Genomic DNA, 24,946 nt, shown 5'->3' on the forward strand with positions numbered 1-24,946 from the left:
CCCCAGGCTCTGGGGAGCAAGAAACCCAGTCACCCCCAGACCCTCCACCCTGCTGCTACAGGGCTTTCCAGCAACCCACCTGGGTGGGAGCTGAGGCCTCTAAACTCGCTACACATGTGCCGATGAAGGTTTCAAACCCAGCTCACTGCGGAGCAAAGCTCCGGCAGGCTCACTGCTCTCTGCCGAGCTGCTCGGGAGCTGGCTCTGGAGAAGGGGGCTCCCACCGGAGGGGACGGACACCCGGGGCTGGCAGCATCCCTGCAAAGTCCCAGCAAGGGGACCCAGCACACAGCCCCTGGCTCCCCAGGAGCCCGCCTGCACCAGGGCAGCAGTGATGGGAGTGCCAGGATTAACGAGGGGGGTAATTGATTCCCACTGTCCCGGCTACCAACACACCCGAGCGCACCAGTTAGGGCCGGGGCAGCGGCAGCCGGCCCAGGGGAGCTGAGCCAGGGGACGGTGCCATCCATGGAGCAGCAGGACCGGTGACAACCGCTGCCAGGTGAGTCCAGACCGCTTTGTCAGACCGTGCCTCAGTTTCCCTGATGCGTACCCAAATACTCAGGCTCCCCTGTGTGACCTGCGCCGAGGAGGAGACATGAGCCTCCCGCTTTCTTCTGGTCATTTTTTTCTGCCCATCTCATTACGGTGAATGGAACTGGCTCCCAGATTTGGGCTTTTTATCTCTCTGGGTGTTTTTCCCTTGTCTCCGCTTTGCGTTAGTGCTCAGCGCTCGGCTGTCAGGGTCACCGGCAAATGCAATTCTCCCGTCTTTGCTGAGGTCCTGGGGCACAGGGGGGGCACCCTCCGGTCTCCCCAAGGGCTTTGGTGGCGCTGGGGGAGCTGGGGAGGGAGCAGAGGCTGGGGACAGCCGGGATGGTGGTTTTGGGGACCCTGGTGGGGCCCAGGCTGGTGGCAGATGTGGTGACGGGACAGGGACACGCACGGCACACGCTGTCACCTCTGGGACCCAGACCCACCTGCGGGGCGCAGGGGGGCCGGTGAGGAGCCGTGGGTGCCGCAGGGAGCGCTGCTGCAGGCGCTGGTCGGGGCTCGGAGGAGCCGGGGAGCTCAGAGACAGCTTTTATTGCTCTCAGTAATGACTGTATCGCTAACAGGTATTTAATTAGCTCAGCCACTCTCGTTAATGGTATTGCGGGGCCGGGAGCTGCGGTTGAACGGCGAGCGCGGTGCGTGCGAGGTGCCGGGGGCTGTGAAGCCGCCTGGGCCGAGCGGCGCCCGACGGCCGGACCCGGCAGCTGCCGGTCCTCTGCGGTCCCGCGTCTCGCCACCGCTCCGGGCTGGCCTTGCCCCGCTCCCTGCCTCAGTTTCCCCAGCGCCGAGCAGAGCGTGGCCATGCACGGGGACGCTGGCGCTCGGGACAGGGGGCCAGGCTATTTTGGGGCCGTGCTGCGGTGTTTGAGGACTTTGGACACGCAGGAGGGTTGTGGTGACCGGCCAAGGTCGTGCCACTGGGATGGGGGACCCCAGCACCCATCCACTCGCCCCCAGCACCGCAGGGGTGAGCTCTGAAGGGAGACAGCTGTGTTCTCACGCCTCTCCCGGCACTGCCCAGCCCCGCGGTGGCCGGGAGGGTGAGGGTCACCAGCCCCGCTGCTTCAGGAGCCGCTTGCCATGGGCCAAACCCGTTAGCCTGAGCGTTTTGCCCGGTGTTTCATGAATATTTAGCAGCGAGGGAGCCCACGGAGGGTCCCGCAGCACTGCCGAAAGCATGAATATTCATCTGCGCGGGGAAACGCGGGCAGAGCCGGGCTGAGCGGCAGCTGTCAGTCTCCTGGCCCGGGCAGGGGAGCAGGAACCCTGGGGCATCCCTGCCGGGAAGGATGCGCCCGGCGTGGGGCTGGGGTCTAGGGGGTCCTGCTAAGCCCCACCAGCACCGCGATGGGCCGGACAGATGGCTGTGGGGTGCAGGAAGTGGGCACTGACCTGCAGGCACTGAGATTTGGAGCTGGAAGCTGGGATTCGGGTTGGTTTGGAGCTGGAAGCTGGGATTTGGGCTGGTTCAGAGCTGGGATTTGGGCTGGTTCGGAGCTGGGAGCTGGGATTTGGGCTGGTCCGGAGCTGGGATTTGGGCTGGTTCGGAGCCCGGCGCCCAGCTTCGAGTGGAGGGCGAGAGATCCCCAGCCATCGTGCCGAAGCTGGAGGTGGCTGCATGCAGCCGGCAGAGGGTTAAATCGCCGCCGGGATGGAAGATGCCGCCTCTTGATTAGTGTCTGCATTGCGGGACATTAATGCAAAGTGCTATTAAGCAGCCGTTTCCCAGGCCTGGTGTGACCCCACGGTGCCGGGCGCTCGCCAGCGGGGTCACGGCTGCTGGCAAAACCCCTGCGCGGCTTCTCCGGGACTGGTTTTGGGCTCATCCCACCGCGGTTTGGTGCTGGGCTGCAGAAGAGCCCACGGGCGCAGGCGACGGGGCCGTTGCCTGCACCTGCGAGCCTCGCGCTCCGGCATAGATTGACGCAATTGTGTTTATTTATTTAAAATATTTGGCAGTCGGGGAGGGAGCAGGAGAATGTGAAATCGTATTTGCATTGGATTCCTGCTGGATGGCCCCGCCACCCCGGCAGCGACTCGCCAATTAAATATCCATCAGTAACAAGGAAAACAAACTCACGGATCCCTAACACTCCACATTAAAAGTTAATAATACAGCCAGCACCTGCAGCAAGAGAGGCAAATTAAGAGCAGCACTTGGAGTAACACAGTAAACGGAGGAGGGAGCAATTAACAACCATAAAAAGATGAAGGGAAACAATTAGGAGGAGGGGGGAGCGCGTGTACGTGTGCCGTGGACGTGGCTGCGCTGCCGGCAGAGCCGTGCCGTGCCCATGGATGTGCCGTGGCGGATGCTTTGCTTTGCCGCTGCCATTCCCACCGTGCCGGGAGTCTCCGCGGTGCTTTGCTGGGTCCCTGTTTGAGCGGAGCGTTTCAGGGCTCGGGGTAAATCCTTCCCCATCCTTCCCCTCGAGGTGTCCAGCCTGTCCCCAGGTGGGATAACCCCCACGGAGCCCCGAGGTGCCCCCGGCCCCAGCACACGCGGGAGTGACACCGGCAGCTCCGGCTAATCACCGCCGCTCCCCTCCCCTGCTCGCATCGATCCGATATATTAAGCTATTAAATTATTTTGCTGTTTCAGAGCTGGGTCAATAAGCGCTGAAGCGATCGCGGGGAATGACCTTTCCTGTGGGATGCTCTTGGGCACAAAACCCGCATCACCATGGACCGGTGCGGGGTCCAGAGGCTGCTCCGGGACCTCTCCTCTCCCCCTCCTGCCTTTGGGAGGTTTCCCCTGGAAAAGGGGGGAGCCGAGGCTGGCTTTGCAGCACCAGGCTGGCTTGTGGCCGCTGCCGGGTGGTGGGACGGGGTTGGGGACACTGCCCTGGGTGCGATGGGCTCCGTGATCCGGGAGCTGCTGGTGGCACCCGGGGAGTCACCGTCCCCCTGGACGCCGGGTTTTCTGCTCCTGAGAACAACGCGTAAAGCCGGGAGAGGGAGAAAAGGGGGGTTATTTTTCTGCATTCACCTTCAAGCAGGGGCAGGAGGAGGAGGACCAGGAGGGGGAGCCTGGCCTTGTGTTTGCACCGCAACCGCCGCACTGATTTTCAGGCGTTTTGCCCCATTTCGGGGCCTGGCCCGCTCCACGTCCCAGTGATGGGATGGGACCAGCCCCAGCCCGTCTGTGCGAGGGGGGAAACTGAGGCACGAAGCCTGGGGGGGACATCTCCCCCGGTTTGGGGGCAATGTTGAGATTTTAAGGGATCTGCTGTGGGTTTGGGGGGTTGTGCCGGGGAATGGAGCCCACGCTGCAGCCCATCGCCATCGAGCGCGGGGACGTTGCTGGGGGGTTTGTAAACCTGCGCTCAATCCGGGCTGGGGGAGAAGCAGACACAAGGGATCCTGGTGACACAAGGGCTGAGAGCGGGCTTTCAATTTTTCAGCAGTTATTTTGAAATTTTTTTATTTTTTTATTTTTAAATTGGTTAGATTGCAGTCAGAAAGGGAAAGCTGATATCTCTGAATATGCAGGAGAATCCTTCCTTGCAGGCTTTAAACAGAAAGTAAAATGTTTTAACTATTACAATAGAATATTATTAGAACGGCACTGGCAGGACGGAGACTATCGCTGCTGGCGTAGCCGCAATGAAAGAAGAATAAAAATCGAACCCTGAAAGCTGCCCCAAAGCTCAAAGCCAAACGGCCGCTTCCAAGCCCCGACTTTTCCCATTACAGATGTATTTTTGGAAAGCAAAAAAAATTTCCTTTGGGGAGCATTTTTTGATCTGGCAGATAACTTAACCCCCCTGATTTTGGATGAGAAAAGCGAGTGTCTAAGGGGGGGTCGGGTAGAATAACCCCCGGTTGCTCCGGCTTTCGCCCCGGCCCACACGTGCGGCGGGAACCGCGTCTCCAGCGCGGACCCTGCCAGGCTGGGGGGAGATCGGCTTATTAATAAACTTAACGAGATGAGTAACATTGGCGGCCGCTAATAAAGCGAGAGCAATCTCCCATATTTCACTGCTGGAATCTGAATTACTGTGTATCGCTACCACTTACCGCTCCTGTAAAGCTTTATATCTCCAAACCGCCGTAATGTCATTAGCCACTAATTGATTTTTTTGCAACATCTTGGCGAGATAGAGAAGCAGGATCCTCGTTTTGCAGCGAGACAAATTGAGTGGCCACACGGCTGAGCCGGTGCCCGGCTTCGCCAGCCGGGGACCCCTCGCTGGCTCCCAGATTTGAATTTTTTCCCCATTTTTTCCTGGATTTCAGCACCCTGGCTGTGCTGCCTGTGGGGAGGTGGTTCGGGAGGGGTGGGAGAAGGGTTGGCTTTTCCGTCCCTCGTTGGAAAGAGGCGTCAGGGCTCGGCAGGGAGAGCCCAGCTCTCCGGCACGTGATGTGCCACGCTCTCCGTACCCAAAATCCGGATCCCCCCGGGAAAGCTCCGGCACCGGCCGGCACAAGCCCGACCGCCGGGATCTCCAGCAGCCGCCTTTCCTCCGGTAACCGGGATTTATGCCAGCGAAACAGGAAGCCGGAGGGAGAGATAAATTAGAATTATTTTTAATAAAATGGGGATCATTTTTAATCACGTTTAAGTTATTTTTCTTTAGCCACCTCGCACGGTGTAGATTTCCCTGAAAAATGGGGAACTTTCATCTCTCGCTGCTTGGAAATTAATTCCTCCCTGACAGCCATGGTGCTTAATGGAGATAATAACTATTAGTTCTACCCCAGACAGCACACTCCGTCCTGCGGGGCCGGGGCTTTCATTTTTCTCCCTGGATTATACTAAGTCCTTCGACAGGCTGCGAAGCCCTTGAGAGAGGAGGGGCTGGGGGGGACACACGCATGTGTTTTAAGCCATACGGATGCTCCCGGTCTGCATCCCTCTCCCCATCCCGGTGTTCGGTGCTGGGCTGGCAGCGCCGCACGGGGCAGCCCAGGGACGGGATTCCTGTGCTGGCGATGGGTCTGGGTTCTGCAAACGGGGGGGTTTGGGGCTGGTTTTGGGGCTCCTCCTGGGTTGTGCCGTCCCCGTGTGCTCGCCCTGTTCCCGGCACATGCCGCTGCCCTGAGCATCCTCCGCCAGCAGCAGCGTGACAGAGCGACGGCACCCGCATCCTATTAAAAGGGGGCTGTAAATATGAAGTTAATGGAGCCTGAAAGCCTGCCATTTCCTCGGCGCGACTCCCTGGCTGAGATTTCGGGGCTTGTTTGCGAGCGGCTCCGGGGATTTACAGCCGGGATGGGGGGACGGGGACGGGGCTGGGAGGACGCTGCTCACAGGAGCCCTGGCGAAGGGGGTTTGGTGGCTTTTGGCCTCTGCCCTCCAAAAACCTTGCTGAGGTTGGAGAGAAACGGGAGTAGAAAGTATTCGGGAGCGGGGGGGGGAGGCTGGAGAAGGACCCGGCTCAGGGCTCTGCCCTCCAGAGCGGGGGGCACCAAGACGGGCTTTGGCGGGGCACCCATGATGTTTTCATGTCCTTGGAGCATCGCGGGAGTGTGGGACCGGCTGGCAAAGAGCCCCTTTTGCCCAATATCTGCTCTCTCTGGTGACCCAGGAGATGCTCAGGGGCCACTGGGGCCATTGTCCAGCGGGACCAGGGCTCCCGGGGGGGGCTGGCTGTGCGCAGCAGCCCCATCATTGCCTCTGCCAGCACCTCATCCATCCATCCCGGATGGTCGGGCCCTTCCCAGGAGCATGGAGCCACGGTTTTCCCTCCCTGGAGTCACTAATCCCCTCCCATCGCTTGGGCAGAGATAATCTCCCTCCATCAGCCGAAGCCCGTGGGGCTGCAGCGAGAGCTGCTTTTAAAAGCAACACAAAGAAGCTGGCAGTAATTTCGGTGCAATAAGGGCTTTCTGATGCTTTCCCCACTCGGTGCCGTCCTCCCTTTGCATCCTTCGCTTTGCCGAGACGCAGCAGTAATCGCTGCCTCTCTCCTCGCTCCCGGGCTGTTTTGCAAAGCCCTGTTTCAAACAAACCTCTGCTGGCCCGGGAGGCTTTGCCGGAGCCGGCCATGCTCCCCGAGCCGGGCTGCAAGCGGAGGGGACGGAAAAGCCCCTGTCCTCCTCGACGGAGCCCAGAGAGCCGCTACGGGAGGGCTTTTACCCCCTTCATCCCTGCAAGCATCTTACCGGCATCTCCGCTGGGCAGAGGCGTGCAGCGCAGGGATGCGGGTGCTGGGATGAAGAGCAAAGCCGAGATCCCGGGGAGCCTGGCTGCTTCTTGGCCACCCTCTGCTCCGAGGGCATCACCCTGAGTCCAGCATCACCCGAACCAGGGTCCGGCATCGCCCACCCTGTCCCAGGGCACGGCCGAGTCTTGCAGCCGGTGCAAAGCCTTTTCCCCGGGCAGGGGGTGGGTGCTCCTGGCTGAGCCGGGGTACCAGGGTTGCTGCCTGCCCTGCCGCAGGATCACCCCCATGCAGGGCTGCTGGCTGCTCTCCTCTGCCCTCATCGCCCAAAAGTGCCTGGTGGACCCACGCCGGGCTGCGGCAGCGGGTTGGGGACCGCAGCGTCCCGGGTGAGGGGCTGAGAACGCCCGGCTTCGGTGCACGGGCGGCAGCACAGCGGGTTTCCCTGCCCCATGGCTCTGAGCGCGATGCTGAGATTCAGGGGGGCTCCTCGGCAAATCCTAGGAAGCCCCCGGGCAGGGGTGTCCCGCAGGCGTTGGGAAGGCGATGCTCCCCAGTACATCGGATGGGAGGGGGAACGCAGGTTCGATTTTCTGCCGCCGGCTGCGGGGTCACCGCGCCCCGCTGGGAGCGAAGCTTCGCCAGGAGCGGCCGGGGCCTCGGCGCGGGGCTGGGCTCGGCGATGGAGGGGACAACCGGGAGATGCCAGTTGGTGCGAGGCCTCGGGCCCTGCGAGGCGAGGCAGACCCCCGCGGCCCCCCGGTCCTGCCGGTTCTGGCGCGGGAGCAGCAGACGGACTGTCCTGGCACTGCCAGCCCCTCGCCGGCGTCTGCACGCGGTTGTTGTAATAGCAATTAACCGCTCGGCGCTGACATGCAGATCACAGGGGCTTTGATCCGGGGTGTTTTTCTTTTTGCTGCAATTTCACATTCATTAGCTGCACCATTTACTTACTTAAAACGCTGAAAAACACACCAAAAGGCCTAGTTTTTGTTAAAAGGTTGGCTTCCCGGCAGGGACGGGTGGCGATAGTGTCCTGTCCCCCCCCCAGGATGGGTGGCAGAGAGGTCGCAAACAGCTCTGGGTTCGTAGCAGGATGGGACCCGGGCTTTGGGATGCGCTCATTGATCCCTTAATTAAGGCTGGTAACGAAGATGTGGGGATTCAGCGACCGGAGTCGTTCATCCCTAAATAACCCCCGGCCGAACCAAAAAGCATCCCTGCTCCCCCCGGGGGGGGGCTGGGGGTGGGTGCCCGAGGTGGGGGCTCGTGTCCCTGTTCGCCTGCGCGATCTCCCCCCCTCCGCCTGCTGCCACGGCTGGAAAAGGTTCTTTTAATCAGGGGTAATTTTATGCATCATTAATAGCAGGCCTGATTATAAGGAATGAAAGTTCAGCCGAGGGAAAGATGAAAGGAGGCGGCGGCCGCCCCTTCTCCCCTCGCCGCGGGCTGGGGAGGGGGCACGGGGGGTCTCCGGGGGCGTCCCCGGCTGGTGCGGTGCTTTGTGCTCAGCTCCTCGGCATCCCTCCCGTCCCCGCGTCCCCCCGGGAGGCTGCGCCTGGCCAGGGGGACAGGACCTGGGGGGGACACCCTGTCCTTCGGGGACCCTTCGGTCGTGGGCACGTGGGGGTTCACCAGGAGCCTGGGGACAAAAGGGGCCTTGGATGCTGGAGCTGGGGGGCTGGGGGAGAGCAGCGGGATTTTGGGGAGCCCCGTGCAGCCCTGCGCAGCACAGACGGGAGGGATTATTCGCTTTCTTCATTAATGCCGTTTCATGCATCTAACGCGCTTTTGTGGCCTCTTCTGCATCAAAGGTATTTATTTCACAGGCGACGCATCAAACGTGCCTTGAAATCCCCGTCCCCGGGGCTGCTCGGCGCAGCCCGCGATGCTCAGCCCCCCCAGGGCGTCCCCCGGCCTCCGACGGCTTCTGCCCCGGTGCCGAGGGGCGATGGGCAGGGTTTGGGGCTGGACCCCCGGGACCTGTCTGCGGGTGGGGGACTCTGGTGGCGGGGGGGGAGTTTGGTGGCGGGGGGGTTGGTGGCGGGAGCTGCGGCCTCTTGGGGTTTCACCCAGGCATTTCACCAGCGCGGGGACGAGCAGGGATGCGGCAGCACCCGTGGGCTGAGCAAATGGCTCGGGCTTCTTGGAGAAAAACCCCGTTTCTTCCTGCTCTTCCTCGCCTTCCCCTGCTTGCCTTCCCTTCGTGTGTGGGTACAGCCGTAAATTAGAGCCTCCATGAAGAAAACAACATCTGTTTACTCTCCTTGGGAGCGCGGCTTATAAAGGGGGAAGGAGAAAAAGGCGCCCGTCTGCCACCCCAGTGGGGTATTTCTCTTTGTCCCCCAGCCGCTGCAGGGCACAGTGGGTCCTTGCGGCTCCGGAGGGGGCTTCCCTGCTCCATCCCCTCTGCTTGCTCCAGGAGACAAGGGATGGAGAGGGACAAGTCTCGTCATCCAGGGCGTTGAAGGGAAAAAAAACAATCCAGCCCAGGTTTTATTCCTTGAAAAGCGCAGGCTGTAAAATCTAAATGCCAAAAGAACCTTTACTGACGGGGTGTAAATTTATGAGGATTCACCCCAATAAAACTGGAGGCGAGTCACTGCTAAAAATGTCTGCGTCCCTGGGGTGCTAATCGTGATGGGGAGCCGGTGCCGGGCTGGGGGGGGACGTTGCTGCTGCTGGGATCTCCCAGCGGAGACCACACGTCCCAGTGAAACTGCAAATCCCCCGGGCGGCGAAGCGCTGACGAGCAGGAAATAAATTACGGTTAATTGGATCAAAACATCTCGGCAGCTTTGTTTCCTCGCTGCCGCCGCCGCCCAGCCGGGGTGGGAGCCTGCGCGGGGCCTCCGTCCCCCCGGCAGCTCTGGGGCTGCGGGCACAGAGTGGGGACGGGGGCTGCCTGCGCCGGGGGTCTGTGCCGGCGGCGCCGTGCCCGCTCGGTGCGAGAGCCGCGGCACAGGCTGCACCGAAATGCAGGTTGGCAGCCGCGAACGTTAATAAGGCGCATGTTTAATTAAATACCATTTTTCTCCCCCGCTCCATCCGCCCCTCCCCATCCCCTTCCCTCGTCCTTTCCCAAGGAAGAGGCCGTGATTGAACACTGCTCTTTAACTGCCAGCTCCGAATTTTGGAGTAAAATATAAAAAGCCCAAAGTTCCCCCCTAATATTAACTGTAATGAGATAAACTTAATTGAACATTTTTACAATGTCATACTCATTTCCCTTTTTAATTAGGTCCTTCTTCCATAACAACATGAAACCGTATGATTGTGAACTTCCACCAGCGGGTCGTTACTGAGAGCGCTGAAAGCCAGCGTTAGCAGGAGGGTTTGGAGATGGGGCTCCTGGCTGGGGCTCCCAGGGGGGCAGCAATGCCGCCACGGGGCCTGGGGGTGAAATCCCGGTGGTCCCGGTGCCCGGGAGGTGGCAGGAGAAGGGAGGTGACACCAGCTGTCGCCGAGCCCCGAGCCCATCGCTGGGTGCTCTCCCTTCCCCACCGCCGCTCTCTCCCAATTGGGAATTAATTGCACTTGGCAACATAAACAACCTAGTAAAACAGAAAAACAATAAATAAAAAGGATGAAAGATGAGCTGGGGCTTTGATTTAATGGGCTGCTGGCTAGGGATTCATTGGGAATTCACGGCATTGGGCTGCCTGGGGATGGAGGGGCTGCGCGGCCCTAGGGCAGGACCCCGCCTGAGACGGGGGCTGTGTCCGGCCCCTTCCCGGCACCCGGGCACGTCTGGAGCATCCCTTCACCCACGGCCACCCCGGGACCCGCTTGGGCACGGTCACCCCCTTAGCAGCGATAGCAAAGACCGTGGCGGGTGAGCCCCGTCTCCTCCCTGCTGCAAAAATCCAGGGATTCGGCTTATTTTTCCAGGCTGCCCAAGCCGGTATTTCAAAGAATTGACTAAAAGGGTGGGAGATGGGCGGCTGGGGAGGGGGGAAAAGGAGATGTGGGGGGTAACAGCACGATGGGCACGGCTTGGGTGCCTGCTACGGGTTCCTTGTCCTTGCTGGGGGTCAGCACCCACGTGCTTCCCGCGGGAGCCGGGCGGGATGGGTGCCTGGCCGAGCACCCGCGGGCTGGAACTGGGGCATTGCCCAGGGTTTGTGTGCGGCGTTGGCACCGCGGCTGCTTCGCTCCCTCCGGGCTTCGAGCAGGTATTTGGAGGGGAGAGCACTTAGTGCATTAGCCGTGGCTTCTCCGCGCAGGCAGGCGGGCTGTAATTAATCATTCATACAGCTCTGGGACCCCTGGCATCGTTCGGAGGGAGTAATTACACCTCTCCTGCTCCTCTTCCTCGCCGCCGCGGCCCCGCTCCCCCAGCCCGGCGAGCGGGGAAGTTTTGACAAGGTGATCAATGAGGTCTGCAGCGCCGGCGGGGGGGTGCGTGCCGAGGGGGGAGGTAATTAGAGCAGAAAAAGGGGCCTGGAGGATGGAGCCCTACCTAATGGAGCAGCCGGGCGGCAGGTTAGGGCATGCCGGAAAAATAAAAGGGAATAAAAAGCTGGAACGCGGCGGCGGGGCTGCTGACCCCTGGCTGAGCGCCCCGTGGAGACCGCGCTGGGTGTTGGGATGGGGGGTGCAACGCCCCGGCTCGCCCCAGCTGCACGGGGAGATGGGTGGGCTCCCGGACTGTGTGGGATTTGTGCGGGATGAGGATTGGGATCGCCTGCGGGAAGCACAAGTTTGCACGTGGTCCCCCGCAAGACGGACCAGTTTCACTGCGGGGCGATCCAGTGACACCAGTGCTGGATCTGCCGCCGGCCCCAGGGATGCTTTGGGGTCACTCTGTGGCGCCGCTGCCTTCCTGCAGCTTCACTGCAGCGGAGAGAGGAGGGGAAAAACGCCAAGTACAGCACCACTGGGGACTGAGTTTGCTCCCCCAGCCGGGCTGGGATCGGGGGGGGCACACGCTCGAGGGGTTCTGGGGGCCGGGGAGAGGAGCCACGCCGGGGATCGGGTCCATGGGCTGAGCGCGCGACACGGCCGGGGTTTGGAATCGCTCGTCAGCCCCAGCCCGACACATCGTTAGACAAAAACACGCAGAAAAAAGTCTTGGTCCTTAAAAATGCAAATAACATGTGATGCTGAATGTCCTTGTTTGTCTGTAATTGCAAAATTCTTAGACTCAATCAGCCAAAGATAAACTGTGTTATTTAGGAGCAATTTGAAAGCAGACAGATTGAAAACAATGGGCCGGATTCGGCTTTCGGCAGCTCAGGAATGAAGCCAGAATCTCCGCCGGATCAGCTGGGCCCTGCGGGATTCGCGCCCCGGGGATGGAGAGCAGGGTGGTGCCTGGCATCGCGTCCGAAGGCCAGGCACGTGGGATGCCGGCTGCCCGCACGTGCCCGTCTCCCTCTGGGGAGCCTTTTCCCTCCATAATTCCCGGGCATTCCCAAATTGCCTGCAGTTGCAGCCTTAAAACACCTAAATTGCCACAAGCGTCCTCTCAGCTCGCTGGTGATGCGGGGATGCAGCCTGGACCGGCATGTCCTGCTCCCGCATCCCACATCCCTTGTTTTTATTTAATATTTAGGAGAGAGGAGGCCCAGGGACTGGCGCGGGTGCAAATCGCAGGCGTGCAGCCGCTCGCACGGGCCGGCGGGAGCAGAGCCAGCGGCCGCTGATATATAAAAGACAATTTTCTTGGCTTCTGTGCTGCAAATAAATCACTTCGGGGAGCGGCCCCGGCCGTCTCTGCTCGGGCGAGCTCTGCACCAGCCGCCGCGCCAAAGTCCCTGGGAGGAGAGTGCTCCGGCTGTCTCGCCCGCACTCGGCTCCTGGTGGCACCGCGTCCTGACGCTGTCAGCCGAGTGACAGCTCGGCGTTCACAGCGGTCCCTTCTGCCTATAAATACATGTATTCTCTGCTCCGCTCGCTGGGAAATGAAAGTTTTGACTGGTTCATCTCCGCCTGCGCTGCAATAACTCAGAGGAGGGCAGAGCCTTCCCCGGGTGCTCAAATCCAGCTGGAGCCGACGGCACTCCAGCCCCGTCGCTGCCTGTGCCGTGCAAAGCACCCCGATGCCGAAGAGCGGGTGGGTGCTCTGCCTTCCCTGGGTGCTCACCCACTGCTGGGTGCTCACCCACCACTGGATACTCTTCCCTTCCGTGGGTGCTCATCTTTCCTTGGATACTCACCCTTCCATGAGTGCTCTCCCTTCCCTGGGTGTTTACCCATCGCTGGATGCTCTCCTTTCCCTGGGTGCTCATCCTTCCATGGGTGTTCACCCTTCCCTGGATGCTCTCCCTTCCATAGGTGCTTATACTTCCATGGGTGTTCACCCTTCCATGGGTGTTCTCCCTTCCATAGGTGCTCATCCTTCCATGGGTGCTCACCCTTCCCTGGGTGCTCACCCTTCTATGGATATTTTCCCTTCCACGGATATTCTCCATTCCCTGGGTGCCTTCTCTTCCCTGGGTGCTCATGATTCCCTGGATGCTCTCCCTTCCATGGGTCCTCACCATTCCATGGGTGTTCTCCCTTCCCTGGGTGCTCTCCCTTCCCTGGCCTGGGTGCAGCATCCGTCCGATGCCCTATAAACTCCCAGCAATTCCCACCTCAAGTTCCAGGGACAGTGGCTCTGCCGGACGCTCCTCCGGGGCTTTCCGGGAGGCGGGAGGGCCACGGGGGTGCGGAGGAGCCGGGGGGAGCACACGGTAACGCAGAGCACAGAGGTAATAATCTTTAAACAATCCCATTCCCCTTTCTGAGCAGACCTACGAGGATGTAAACAAGATACCCTTTAAACACATGCTTCCCGGCCATCCATCACCGCATCCAGACTTTATTATGCTCTACTCTATACGTTATAAATTACGTTTTAATGATAAATTACGCACTCCTAATGCAAACCTCAGCCTCCTGTTGTCGGTAAAAACAATAATAGGTTTGTAGAAAGTGAAAAGAGGGAAATGCATATTTATGAGATTGGACAGTTTGGGGGGAAAAAGGCAATTGTTAACTGAAATATTTGGATTTATGAATTACTTCCTATTTGAAAAGGCCTCCGTGTCTTCTCACGCTCGAAATGTCAAGTCATTAGAGCCGGGGAGGGTGGGACGCGCTCGCTGCAGCTCCTGCGTTGTGTGTTGGGGCCCGAACTGGGCCGTCTGCTGGGCGGGCTGGGGTAAAGCCTGGTCATCCAAGGGGTTTAATGGGATGACGAATGCCAGGGGATGCTCCAGCATCCCGAGGCAATGCGGAAGCAGCTCGGGTGGATGTGGGGAGCCCCCAGACGGACACCGACCAGCCAGGGGCTGCAGCCGAGATTGCAGCTGGGGAAAATATCCCCAATTCAGGGAATAAGCGGAGTGGGGCCGGCGGCCGGGATCGGGGAAGCATCTCTTCAGCCGCCTGAGTGGGGCAGGGCAGGGGAGAGCCCCCCCCGAGGTTAATTTAACCCTGTCATGGTGGAACACTGCTGTAATTAGGCTTCCCGCCGCTCTGTCAGGCAGCCCTAACGAGGCAGCTAATTAGGGGTTGGGGCGATGCCCCGCGCCGCGGGCAGGGTGCCCTGCGCAGGTGCGGCCAGCCCGGGGCTGGCATTTGGGAGGCTCATTTGGACGGGGACGCGACGGGGAGGGCTGCGTGTTGCAGAGCAGCGGCAGTGGCTGTTCGCAGTGAGGAAGAGGAGGAGGAGGAGCAGGAGGAAGCGTGTTTTTGGCGAGCAGTGCATCCCTTCTCCCACGCTGTCTTTCCTCCCTCCTTCCTTCCCGGGAGCAAGGCGGGATTTCTCCCAGCAAAGGCATCTCACAGCCCGGGGCCGCATCCTGCGCAGCCCCAGCTGTTCGGGAGGCAAGACAGGGCTCAGTACCCAAATCTCTGGGTTTGGCCATAGAAAAGCCGCCCTCGCGCGCGGTGCCTGGCCGCACACGGGGGTGCCCGGCCGAGCGAGGAGCCGGCTGCCGGTGCTGCTGCGGAAGGAGGGGGCGAGGGGGCTCCGGCAACTCGCCGCTGCCAAGTCGGCGCTTTTGTCTGCACATCCATTACTGGAGCAGCTTTTGACTTCAGCAGAGATGGTGTCTCTGGCCTTCAGCAAATGGCTTTTTCAAGGTGAACATCAGCTTTCTGCCAGAGCCGAAGCTTTTGGGAGCTTTTAAAAGAGCATCCTTTATTCGGCGGCAGCAGCTGGAGTCCCTAAGTCAGACCAGGGCCCGGCGGTGCGAACCCCTCAGCTCCTGCCTGGACAAACGCCTGGGCAGGACCCGGGGGCAAAGGGGAACACAGCACACGGAGCAAAATAAGCGGAGCGGGGCAGGAGGCACGGAGGGTCCGGAGGGGATGAGGGGCTGCAGCCAAGGGGCTGTCCCACCCCGGGTGCGTGGGGCTGCGTGGGGGGGAGGGAGGTTGTGCGTGACCCCCGACTCTGGGGAGAGGAAGAGGCCATTGGGTTTTGGAGAACACCATGGGGGGTTTGCATGCCTGGGCAGGGGGCTGGGGGCAGGCGGGGGACAATAAGGACAAGGACAGCGTGAGCTGGTGTCCGAGATGTTGCTCCATCCCCAGGACTGCCGGAGCGTGGGGTGATGGAGAGGCGGGAATGTGGAGATCAGCCGGGTGGCGAGCGCAGAAAAGGGGGAAAGGCTGATGTCGGTGATGTTGGTGCCGCTTCCTCGATCCCCTGCGGGCGACAGACTTGTCTCCTCCCCATCTCCATCGGGCACAGAACGCCGGGTACCGAAGCCGCCGGGCCCGGGCATGGGAGTGGGTCGTGCGGGAGCGCTCAGAGGGCTCACGTGAGAGCACCCGAATAATTTATGCATGAGCACACATTCAGCCCACGCACGAGCACCCAATTAATTTTTGCATGGCCACCCAAGTAATCCATGCACGAGCGCCCAATTAATTCCTGCATGGGTGCCCAACCACCCACCCCGAGCCCCTTGTTAGCGGCTGCCGGGCGCTGGCACGGGCATCACCGCAGGATGTGGGGCAGCCGGAGGGGGCTGGGCTGGGGCTGCTCCCCCCACAGCATCCATGGGAGGGTGGATCCTGCCCTGGGAGCTCCCTCAGAGGAACTGCCGCAGAATCCCAGGCCCTTTCCTGAACCTGGCGAGCGAGAAGGGCAGCCCCTGGGAAGGGGCTCATTAAGGAGCTGCAGCTGATGAGGATCTGGGGCTTTGTGCAGATGAAGGAGCTGCCATCAGTCAGTGGGAAGCGGGGGTGACGGAGTCAAGTCCCCAAGCAGGAGCATCGGCGTGGGGCTGCCTGGAGAAGGGGGTCCACGAGCCCCTCGGGGAGCCAGTGTGCAGAGAGAGCAGCGGGGCTGGGGCTGGGGGGCTCCGTGCTTGCCCACAGGGGAAGGTGCTGTTTGCAGCATCGCTCTGCGCCGTGGTGAGCAGGGGAGCGGGGTGGCCAAGAGCCGAGCTCGAAGTGGGGAGAGGCTGTTTGTTCTCTGGGTCCTGGGGAGAAACAGGATCACACAGTATCCCAGACTGGCAGGGGTGGGAAGTGACCTCTGGAGATTGATCATCCCGTCCAAGCCCTGGCCAGAGCAGGGTCACCCAGAGCAGGTGGCACAGGGATGGCCTCCAGGGGAGTTTGGAATGTCTCCAGAGGAGACTCCTCACCTCTTGGGCAGCCTGTGCCAGGGCTCTGCCACCCTCACAGCAAAGAAGTTTTTCCTCGTGTTCAGATGGAATTTCCCATGTTCCAGTTTGTGCCCGTTGCCCCTTGTCCTGTCCCCGGGCACCACTGAGAAGAGCCTGGCCCCATCCTCTTGCCCCCGGCCCGTTAGCTCTTGCTGAGCATTGCTGAGCTCCCCTCTCAGCCTGCTCTTCTCCAGTGAACAGCCCCGGGGCTCTCGGCCTTTCCTCAGCTCAGAGATGCTCCAGGATGAGAGGAAAGTCCAGGATGGCAACTGCCTTCGAGCTGGGAGCCTGTGGTGGGAGCTGGTTTCCAGCACCGACACAGATCCTGGCCCCCGCGGCACAGGGGGGGTCTCCACTGGCATCGCTGCTGCTGCAGGGCCCCAGGGTGCAGAGCCCCGAGCAAAAGAGCTGGCGAGGAGCAAACGGGCCCCGGGTCGTGCATCAGCCCCGGCTCTGCGGCAGCAGAACGCCTGCAGGGAGGAGAAAGCCCAAAAAGTGGTGGGGGATCCTCTACAGCCACTGCAGCAGGCGGTCATGCTCCTGCCGTGTCCCTTTGCCAGCTCTTGGGGACAGGAGGCACCTGGGGACGTGCCAAGCTGGGGACGAGCCCTTCTCCCACCCCTTCCCCGCGGCCCCAGCACAGCCTCCGTATCTTCCCGGCAGTTTGGGGAGCAGAAGGTGAGAGCGAGCGTGCGTGGCGAGCTCCGCTCTGCCTTTTCATCCTCCTCTGCCGCCGCGACTGTCAGCAGCACGGGGGCGAGGGAAGCGTGTTCCCGTCTATTCTGGGGTTGGCTCCCTGGTATGGGGAGGGGGCAGCTGCAGGGAATGGGTCCATCCGACCATCTGGCTGCCTCCCCTGGCTGCCACCGGCCCCTCGACCCCGCTCAGCCGCCGCTGATGGCAGGGATGGGAGAGGGGACGCGGGGGCTGCGGGACGGGGATGGCGGCGCTGGGGGCACGGGCAGGGATGGGCTCAGCATCCCAGGGCACAGCGAGCTGGACCACGCTGAGCCTCTCCTGAGCTGGCTCCGGCGGGCGAAGCGGCAGCACCTGGCCGGCTATATTTAGGAGGAATGTAGGGCAGGCTGGAGCATCCCAGGCGATCGCCTGCCCGCAGCCGCTCTCGCCCTGCACAGCACGGACCGCGGCATGTGAGGGATGGAGCCAGAGCTGCTGCCCGCTGCCTGCGGGTGCTGGCAGGCAAAGGGGGCGCCGGGGGGGCTGCCTTGCCCCGAGCAGATGGGGGGCTGCTGCCCGAGTGCCTGTGTGCAGGCACGGTCCAGGTCCGGCCAGCTGGCAAAACGCTCGGGAGATTCCCTCCGAAGGCTTTTTGCTGTGGATGCGGGGCTGCGGCGGTGGGGCTGTGGTGCACCCACGGCAGATGAACCCCAGCACCGGGGCTGGAGGTCACTGGAGGGGTATGGGGTGCTCCCCACCCCGCTGCCCCCCGCTCCTGCTCCAGAGCTCCAGGGCTCTTTATCCGGCTGCCATGCTGCTGGCAGCGGCCGTCTCACTGATCTCCGCTCAATAGAGGCCTTTGTTCTGCTGCGCGGGAGATGTTTAATTCCTATTATTGCCATTAGCATAAAAGTACAAAGAAAGGTGAAACGAGAAAAATCTCTCCTGTCCCCTGATTCCCCGGGTCTCTGCAGCGCGGTGAGCGGAGCTGGCGGCGGGAGGGGGCTGCTGGCCGCTGCCCTGGTGTCCCCCAGGATTTGGCACTGGGAGGATGCTGGGGAGGGAGGAACCCCACCGCGGTGGGATGCTGCAGGCATCTCCCACCCTGCTGGTGTCAGTCCTGCGCACTCCAAATGGACGCAGTGCCCATTGCTGGCCACGGTGGGAGCCCCCGGCTGCGTCCCAGCAGCCCCCAGTCCCCTGGGAAGCGGCTCCAGAGTCGGGATCAGCCTTGTCTGCATCCCTGTGCCCATCCCCAGCTGCTCCCAGCAGCGTGCGCTTCGGGCGGCTGAGCTCGCCTGGGAAGGGCTGATGCTGCCTTTGCTGCCGGTCAGCCCCAGAGCCTGGCTGGGCTCTTCATTCCCATCGTTGCCCACGTGTCTCAGGTGGAGTGAAGCCCACCGGCCCCCTCTGCCCGCAGCGCTCGGTTTGGCTGCCCTGCGGGAGAGCAGCGTGTCCCCGGCTGTCACTGCTCCACTCCCCTGCTCCCAGCAAGGCTTCCTTCCCCGTGTCCGTCAGTCCCCCGTGGCTGGCTGGGCCAGCCCAGCCTGGCATTTGGCCGTCACCTCCTCCTCCCGCTGCTCCACGGTGTCCGTCATCCAGCTTCACCGCAGGACTCCCCCAGGTCCAGGTCCCCCGCTGTCCCTGTGCCACTGGGTCCCCTCCTCTGTCACTCTGGGGGGCTTCTGGGTGTTCACTGGCCTGGAGTGGGGGGCTGTGTCCTGGACCATGGTCGGGTGTGGATGCTGTCAGACCCTGGAGCCACCAGCCAGGGACCGTGACATCCTTGGGGCCGCTACGCATAGCTGCACCCAAGCTCCAGCACGGTGTGTGTCTCGGCTTCACATCTGCGGGAATCAGATGAGTGAAAACTCTTCTCCCCCTCCTCTTCTCCTCCTCCTCCTTCTCTTCTCCCCCTCCTCCTCTCCTCCTCCTCCTCCCCAAGGGCTCGAAGCCCCCTGCAGCCCCTCTCTGGCTGGCAGAGCCCCGTGGGGCCGGGCTGGTGGCAGCGATGTGCCGTGGATCCGGGCTGCGCTCGCGGCTCCGCACGGGTGCCGGTGCAGCAGTGCCGTGGCTGGGCGCCAGCTCCGCCACCTTCCCGGGAGGCTGGTGGGAACCGGGAGCTGCTGAAGGACCCGACGGTTCCCCAGTAGGTGTGTGGACAGGGAGACGACGCCCGTGGCCGGGGCTGATGCTCTGCGGGGGGCTCAGCACCGCGCACGGCCGCTCCTGGGGTGCGTTTGTGTCCTCTCCGTCTGGGGCCAGCGGCGCTGCCGGCAGGGACACGTGCTCCAGTGCGGTTTGCAGCCAGGGCCACTGCGGGGGTGACAGCGTGGGGGGGATGTCACCCAAGCCAGGAGACACATGCCACACCGCAGGGCTTTGCTCGCCCAGGCAATGTCTGGGCCGCTCCCCGCCGTGAGCGGGAGGGAGAGGAGAGCTGCCGAAGCGGCGCCGGGCTGCTGCCAGCGCGGCTGGGAAATACTGGGAGCTGAGTGGGTTTTTTGGACGGGGGTCCTTTGCCGGGGCTCCTGGATGCCGAAAGCGGCTTCATGCTGCTGGCCCCGTCCTTAAAATTCCAGTGAGGGATTTCATCCCTCCTGCTGGCTTCCACCTCTGCGGGACCCGGCCGCTGTCGAGTGGCCAATGCAGATGCTGCCGATTGGGGCATTAAATTTAAAGAGCTGATTAAGTGCAATGAAAACCGTGTCAGCTCGTTGTCAGTGAGGAGAATGCATCAGGGCTGCGGATTAGGGGCTGAGTGACGGCTGGGGATTGCGGGCAGACAGCCGATCAATCAGCCGCCAGCCCGCGGAGGGGGAAGCTCCCCCAGGCCCGGCGTGTCGGCGCGGGGGGAGGCAGCCCTGGGTGCTCCGCGGTCTCCTTCCCTGGGTGCTCATCCCGGCGTCACCCTTCTCTGAACGCAGTGGTTCAGCCCAACCCCTCTGGAGAAGCTCCAGGCATGCCCAGCTCCGGGTGAGGATGTTTCTCGACCTCAAGCGAAGGAGCTGGGGTTGGGTTTGGATGCAAATATGCAGGTATTGCCTCCCGCTGAGCTCTCCCCCAAAAACACGGGGACCAGACCTCCAGCGCCCGCGGCTGCTTGCGCCGGCTGCTGCAGCTCCTTGGCCGCCGGCTGCTGCTGGCAGTCGCTGCCGGTTTGTCGCCGCTTCACACCCTCCCTCCCCGCCCCGCGCCCGAGCCGGGATTTCTCGCACGTCTGCGAGGCGGGAGCAGCCGCGCCGGGGCTGCGGGGGGGGGAAAGCGGCGGGGCGGCGTGGGGTTCGGCACCCCCTTCCCGTCCTCCGCATCCCGCGGGGAGACGACGGCAGGGCTGCGGGAGCTTAAGGTCCCGCAGGGCTTCAGCCACCTCCAGCTCTTCCCGTGCTTCGTTTTCCCACCTGAAAAACAGGCAGGAGAGCCGGAGGCTGCGGTGCCAGCAGAGCTTGCGGCGCCGGGGCCGGCTCAGCCCATGGGGCCCATCGCGGTGGACTCGTGGCTCTGCTCCATGTTGTCGGGAGCCGCCTGGGGCCTGGCATGGCTGGGGCTGGCCTGCCTTTAATTCTGGTATAAATAAATGTAAAACGATCATCTGTTCTTCGGGGGGCATCCAGCCTTTCCTCTCTTTCCCTTGGTTAATTAATTTAATGGTTTTATGATTGCAAAAAGATTAGCTAGAAGATATATAATCTATATATAGAGGTAAAGAGGGGACTATAGATAGCACATAAAAGTGAGAACAGCCCCCACTCCCCTTGAATCGGGAACTTCGGAAGCGAAGGGCAGGCCTTGCTGGAGGACGGTGATGGAGTGCCGGGATGCAGCCGGCTCGAGCGCAAACCACCGGAGACGCCAGCTGGGATTTGGTGGGGCTGGCACGTGCCGGCAGGCGAGCGAGGGGAGGGTGGGGATCCCACGGCGCTGAGCTGGGGTTGCAAATGGCCGTGACTGGTGACGGATGAGGCAGGGGGACGGGAGGGCAGCGTGTCCTGCCCTGGGGGGAGCAGGGCTGGCGGGTCCCCAGGGTCCCCGGCAGGTCTGGCTGTGCCGCACAGGGTGCTGCGGAGACTTGCGGTACGCTGGGAGAGAGGGAGACGCTCCCGGCTCCCCCTCGTCGGGGCTTTGGCAGCTCTGGTGCCATCCCCACGACGTACCCGTGTCACACAGCCCAGCCTGGCCCCCTGCCTGGTCCCTCTCCAAGGGCTCCCTCCCCGGCACAGGGCAGGGACTGGGGGGACACCCCATAAAGGGACTTTTGGTGCGGTTTTGTGCTTGGGAGGCTCAGCGAGGAGCAGTGGTGGCCCTGGGTGGGGTGAGCCCCCATGCTAGACCCGAGCCATCTCTTCCCCCTCCGCTCCCGTCTCAGCCCGGTGTCACCGTGCCTGGCAGGGCTGTGACAAGCCCCCTCCTCCCCCAGCGTTGCGCAGAGTCCCCGTCCCTCTGCCTGCGCTGCCGCCTGTTCCCTGGCAGCTCCCTTTGTGTGGGGAACAAAGCCGGTCCCCGAGCGAACATGAGTCTGTCGCAGGATCAGCAGCTGTCACGCAGGGAACGTCCTGGAGTGTCCGCTGTCCCCTGCCCACGGCGCCGGGGAGGGAGGGCGAGGTGGGAGCTGAGCACCGCCAGCTCGAGACACGCTCCATGGGGAGGCACACAAGGGCTGGTGCTGGAGCTGGGGGCGATGCTCCTGCATTTGATGCTTGGAAATAGCGTTTGGTCCCCTCGGAGCTTCCCACCGAGCACCGCGATGGCCTCGTCCAGGAGCAGGGATGGGGGGGCCATGGAAACCTCCTCCCTGCGGCACCCCGTGAGCCGGGGGCTCTTTCCTTGCTGGGACCCAAGAATTTGCAGCCCCGGGGTCGAGAGCGATGGGGGCTGCGCTGGGGTGGGCAGAGGGTCCCCAGCGCCAGCCCAGCGCGGTGCTGCTGCTCGGGGCCGGCCGTGCGGGTCTGCGCCAGCGCCGGGGGGGGACAGCGGCGGAGCAATCACCACGCGTGTCGTTTAGGCTTGATGCCGCTATCATGTTCGAATCTCCGGAGGCAGCGAGCTGCAGATTGACTTTGACAAACACGGCCCAGAAGCTGCGTCTTGGCGGATGCAAATTATTCAGCAGCTCCCGGGAAAAATGCTCCCCGACAGCGTGCCGGGGGGGGCGGGGTACGGGCTGTAACACCCTGTCACATCCCCTGCCAGCACAGCTGCGCTGGGTCCCCCCCCCCCGCAACTGCCACCTTCCCAGCAACGGCGTTGGGGGGAGCTGGGTGCGGGGGGCTGCGCATCGGGGTGGTCCCCAAAGGCAGGTGGGTGCGGCACTGGGGGGGCAACACAGGGAGTTTGGCCAAGGGATGGAGCCCCCCCACCATTGAGATGGGGAGGTGACATGGGGGGTTTGGCCAAGGGATGGAGCCCCCCCTGGCATCGAGATGGGGAGGTGACAGGGGGGGTTTGGCCAAGGGATGGAGCCCCCCCCGCCATTGAGATGGGGAGGTGACAGGGGGGGTTTGGCCAAGGGATGGAGCCCCCCCGCCATCGAGATGGGGAGGTGACAGGGGGGGTTTGGCCAAGGGATGGAGCCCCCCCGCCATCGAGATGGGGAGGTGACGGGGGGTTTGGCCAAGGGATGGAGCCCCCCCCGCCATTGAGATGGAGAGGTGACACGGGGGGTTTGGCCAAGGGATGGAGCCCCCCCCGCCATTGGAGCGGGCAGCAGACCCCCAGCAGAGCCACCGGGGAGCACGCGTGCATGTGTGTGCTTCTCCAGCCACGCAAGAGGGAGACACCTAAAGCATCCCAGTTCATCCCAGTTCATCCCAGGCCATCCCAGGATGGCATCTTGCTCGCCGGGGCTGGGCTGGGTGTGAGACGAAGCTCCGAGAGCGGCTCGGAGCCGTGTGCCGGGGCTGTTTTGAAATTGGCTGGGAGCTGATAATGGAGGAGATGAAGATCTGGAAGACGTCTCCCGGGGTCGTTTTACAGATCTGATTTGCCAGGCGCCGGGCAGGTAGATCTTGCAGAAAAGCCTGTTGTCAGCTGAGATTCAATTCACGCTCAGAAAATAAGCAGCAGTGAAGCTGTTCCTGGCTGTGAGCCGGGGGCAGGACCGTCCCCAGGGCTGTCCCCACGTGGGTGACAGCTGGGGGTTGGACACTGCATCCTTGTCCGGGGCGAGCTGTCATGGAACCGAACGGGCGCCGTTTGCGTTCAGAGATGGGATTTTGTGCCTCTCCCATGGCTGCAGAGGGGCCTGCACCCAGCCGGCTGCACGTGCCTGCTCACGCCAGGCTGTGGGGACGCGGCGCGGGAGCACTGGTGTGGCCGGGGGACCCAGACCGAAGCACACCGCGGGGGTGGTGAGGCCGTGCCCTGCCCCAGCCCAGGCAGAGGCGTTCTGCCTCGCTCCCGGGTCCCGCGAACTCCAAAGCCCTCCCAAACTCCAAGGACCAAGCAGGCGAATCCTTAAGAGGAGGATGGGAAACAAGTGACAAGGGGAGAAGATGTTTCGAGCCAATCTCTTCTGGAGGTGGCATTTAAGCAGATGGAGGAGTGGAGCCCGTGCTGTCTGAGGAGGATGTGATGGAAATGTGAATATGGAGAGGATGCTCCGGCTGCCTCGTGCCGGGCGGGAGCCGGTGCCCTGCGAGATCTCAATAAAACAGCAGCCTGCGGCCACTGACCCGCAACCAGCCCCTTGTATAAACGCTGCCGGCCCTTCAGAGACGGCAGGAGCCACTTTCAAGGCTCATTAGGGCCCTGGCCGCAGGCTTGTGGGGCTCCCGCGGCTTCCCGGGAGGTAGATGGGAGCCGGGCAGCACCAGGGCTGCAGCGTCCACGGAGCCCTTCGGAAAGCCTTCGCTGCCGTTGCTGCCTCCGCGGCCGGCTGTGCCCGGGTGCAGCCGGGGACCTGGCACACGCGGTGCTTGGGCACTGCCGGCTCCACACCGGCCACCGCTCCTGGCTGGACCAGGCACAGGCGAGGCTCCCGTGCCGAGCCCTCCGAACTCCAAGCTGTATTTTTATTCCTGGGGGTTTGCCATTAATACTTATCTATCAGCAGCTTGTAATTAGGCCTTTCGATGATGCTCCTGTACTTGGTTGAAGCAGATAAATGCAGATCATCTGCGAGCGGAGCGGCAGGCTTGCTTGGGTATGTGCTTCGCGTCTAGATCAATAGCGAGGCTTGGTTAAAATTTTCCATGATGTTTTTCCGTGTGCCGCCGCTCTGGCTCGGCTGGCTCTGCCGCCTCCTCGGGAAGGGGGACGTGGAGCGGGAAGCCAGGGTTTGGGAGGGAATTTCCCCTCCAGGCGTTTTCCCACATTTCTGAGGGCTTGGTGCCCTGGTGCTGCTGCAGCGGCGGCGAGCAGGGATGGGGATGAGCCGGGTGGGAGAGAGCCAGCGCCACAGGGACACGGGGGCTGCTGGAGTGGGGTCAAGCGGGATGGCCTATGCCCTGTCCCCGATGCTGCCAGCTGGGGAGGGACATCTCCATCTCTCCACCCTGGCGTACCCGCAGCCCCCCAGCTGGCAGGGGGTCCCGAGGCACATCGTGCCACAGCCGTGCCCACACGTGGCACCTGCAGGACGTTTTCCCCGGCCAGGGCTGTGGGATGCTGGATGCGGCCGGGGCCGTGCGCCGTGGGCAGCGTCCCAGGCCCCGCGCAGCTGCTGCCGTGGCAGGAGCCGTTCGGGTTCCTCTCGGATCTCTCTCCGTGCTGCTTCCCATCTGCTGTATTATTTCAGCATTTAATTATTTACCGCGGGCTGTGTGGGCGGCTGTACAGAGGCAGTTATTGCTTAATTGAGCTACTTGACTCCAGCGCTGCCAAAATAATAACACGCGTGAAAAAAAGATACCCCCCTCCTTTGACGAGCAGCCCGGGGAGCGGGCAGACCTGCCCGGGATAGCGGGGGGCAGCACCCACCCCAGGGCTAGACCTGGGCTTCCAGGGGAGGTTTGGGGTTGGCCGCCCATCATGTCCCTCGCCCCGAGGACTGCG

Source organism: Chroicocephalus ridibundus, chromosome 19, assembly GCF_963924245.1.
Source record: "Chroicocephalus ridibundus chromosome 19, bChrRid1.1, whole genome shotgun sequence".
NCBI lineage: Eukaryota > Metazoa > Chordata > Aves > Charadriiformes > Laridae > Chroicocephalus > Chroicocephalus ridibundus.